At 49.0% G+C, this 3,224-nt stretch overlaps 1 pseudogene; it reads left to right on the top strand.

The window, feature by feature from the left end:
- Nucleotides 1–694: 694 nt before the first annotated feature.
- On the top strand, nt 695–3,061 carry LOC103735748 (annotated as a pseudogene).
- Nucleotides 3,062–3,224: the final 163 nt, after the last annotated feature.

Below are 3,224 nucleotides of genomic sequence, written 5' to 3'. Positions count from 1 at the left end.
CAATCCCTAGGATAGGACTTCCAAAACAGATTAAAGCTAAACATTAAAAACAGGGACTGGAGACATGGCTCAGCAGTTAAGAACACTGCATGTTCTTGCAGAGGACCCAGGTTCAGTTCCCAGCACCCATACATTGGCCAACAACCATCTGTAACTCTAGTTCCAGGGGATATGACTCCCTCTTCTGGCCTCTGTGGGCTTTGTACATACCTGGTGCATTTATACATATAGGTAAAATGCTCACACACATAAAATAAAATATTAAAAAAGAAATTAAAAACAACTAAATATTCTCTGATGCAGAATCCAGATGCAAATAACTTGAATGTCGTGGACTGACAGTTTTTAAAAAGATGGACATTTTCCAATGATTTCAAAATGAAATCTTTGTAACAACTCTGAACCCCTAGATGGCCATCCCAAAGTGACACATCTACAATGTAACCTCTATACCTAAGGCTCGGAGAACAAAGCAGGACAGAAGGCAGACAGAAATTAATGTCTCTCTCAACTCTCACCAGCAAAGCTTCTTCATGCCACAGATGGAAATTAACTTGAAAGCCACAACTGACCAAAGTGCAGAGAGGAAGGGACAGCAGAGTGCTTGTCCCTGCGTAGGACTCTTATGTTAAGTCTCTGCCACCCAGGGCTCAGGGACTATTGTGGATAAGGGGGCAGAAAGGGTGTAAGAGCCATGCGGGTGAGTGACCACGAGGGAACGAGTTTTCCAGGTGGCTGGGAACTTGCTCATATGAACTTATAGCAGTGGTGACAGCATGCACAAGACCCACGTAAGCCCAAACTAGACAAAAACCCAGCATAGAAGTGGGGAGATGGGTAAGAAGCTCCATTGTCAGCTGAGGACCTTTGACAACTGATGGCTGCTGGTAGAGGAGAGTGATGCTAAATAGGTTGACTAGGCTCCAGTGGATGGACTTACACCAAGGGACATTTGGGGACACAAACATGGCTTGAAAACCCTTAATATATATGGCAGAATGCACAAAGTCTGGTGGGGAGTCTTTGGAGGGTGCAGATGGGGGAGGGGGTCTAAATAGGATCAACATACATCGTACCAAATGGATAAAAATTCAAAACAATGGCTCCCACTTTAAAAACCTAGGATCAAAAACAAAAAGAAAAAAGAAAACTGTGCTGCCTGCTGGTGGAGCTGTTGTTCCCTAACCTGGACACATCACGGACCAGCAGAAGCTGCAGACCCTGAGGGACACATAAAACAATGGCTCCCACTTTAAAAACCTAGGATCAAAAACAAAAAGAAAAAGGAAAACTGTGCTGCCTGCTGGTGGAGCTGTTGTTCCCTAACCTGGCCACATCACGGACCAGCAGAAGCTGCAGACCCTGAGGGACACAGCCTGTCTCCTGCCCATCAACTCCACCTAAGCTGCCATGGCCCTGGACTTGGGCCACTCCACATCATGCCACGGCACTGCCAAGATCATGGCTATCTTCTTTTTCCATACCATGTGCTACAAGGCCCTGGATCCCTAGAACCCTCACAATGATCAGCTTGTGCTCCCCAAGGACTATATGGCTCCCACCCTGTGTGCTGTCTGGGTTGAAGGTGGCTTCCTGCCCAAGGTGGAGCTCCTGCATCTGAGGAAGATCAGCTCTGACTTAGAGAGGCACCCTGTTCCAAAACAGACCTTCATCGATATGGTCACTGGCTCATGGGCCAGCACCTTGGAGCTGCTTGTGGGATGGCCTACACAGACAAGTACTTTGACAAAGCCAGTTATCTGGTCTATTACATGTGGGAGATAAGTAGCTGTCAGAAGGTTCCGTGTGAGAGGCCATGGCCTTTACTAGAATTTACAAGTTGAAAAACCTTATTGCCATTCTTGACATCAACCGCCCAGGCCAGAGTGACCCATCCCTACTGCAACACCAGCTGGTCATCTGCCAGGCGCTGTGAGGTCTTTGGCTCTCATTGTGGATGGACACTGGATGGAAGAGCTACGCAAAGCCTCTGGCCAGGCCAAGCACCAACCAACAGCTATCATTTCTAAGACCTTCGCGGGCTGCGGGATCACAGGGATCAAAGACAAGGCTTAGTTGTGGCATGGGAAGCCCCTTCCCCAAAGCATGGCTGATTAGATCATCCAGAAGATCTACGGCAAGGTCGAAAGAAGATGCTGGCCAGTCCACCACAGGAAGATGCCCTTCCAGTAGACATTGCCAGTGTCTGCATGCCCAACCCACCCAGCTACAAAGTAGGGGACAAGATAGCTAGCTACCTGTAAGGCCTATGGACAGGCCCTGGCCAACCTGGGCTATGCCAGTGATCGCAGGCAACATCTAGAATTCCACCTTCTCCGAGATCTTCAAGAAGGAGCACCCAGACCATTTCATTAAATGGCACATTGCTGAGCAGAAGCTGATGTGCATCCCGGAAGGCAACAGGACAACTGTGTAACACTTTTGCAATGTTCTTTACACTGGCCTTTGACCAGATTTTTGTGGCCATCAGGGAAGATGGGCCCTCTCAGACCTGGCTATGTTTAGGGCAATCCCTTTGTCTTTTTCAAACGATGGAGTTGCAGTGGAGAAAGGGGCAGGGTTAGCCGTCAGTACAAAGGGCATCTGCTTCATCTGGATCAGCCACACGGAGAACGCCACCATCTGCAGCAACAGTGAGGGTTTCCAGGTCAGAAAACCTTCCAGATTCTGAAGACCAAGTGGCGGTGATCCGGGCTGCTGTGACGCTGCGTGTGTTGCCCCTGCTGTGGGAAGAGAAGATCCACATCCATGCGCAGACCTCCTTCACCATCGAGTCACCATCGAGCCTCTGGACAGAAAGCTTGTTCTTGGCAGTGTCCATATGACCGCGGGCAGGTGCCTCGCAGTGGAGAGCCACTCCTGTTACGGTGGCATGGGTGAGCAGTGTCTTTGCAGTGGCAAGCAGGCCCGTGTCACTGTCACTCCTCTGGCTATTGACCGAGTACCAAGAAGTGGGAAGCCAGTGGAGTTGCCAAAGATGTTTGGTATCGACAAGGACACCATGGTGCGAGCTGTGAAGGGTCTTGTCACCAAGGGCTAAGGAGGCCATGGGGCATGGGGGCAGGGGGCCTGCACATTTCTGAGAGGTTCTGGCAAAGGTGCTCAAAGACATACTGACAAAATATCAAAGATTGTATTGAAAGGAGACATAAATATGTGTTTTGAGGAAAATGAAAAGGAAAGAAAAAGAAGGAAAAAGGGAA

Source organism: Nannospalax galili, unplaced genomic scaffold (assembly GCF_000622305.1).
Source record: "Nannospalax galili isolate Female #2095 unplaced genomic scaffold, S.galili_v1.0 scaffold1777, whole genome shotgun sequence".
Lineage (NCBI taxonomy): Eukaryota > Metazoa > Chordata > Mammalia > Rodentia > Spalacidae > Nannospalax > Nannospalax galili.
Note: the sequence above shows the minus strand (reverse complement) of the source record. Positions and strands in the feature narration are given on the sequence as shown.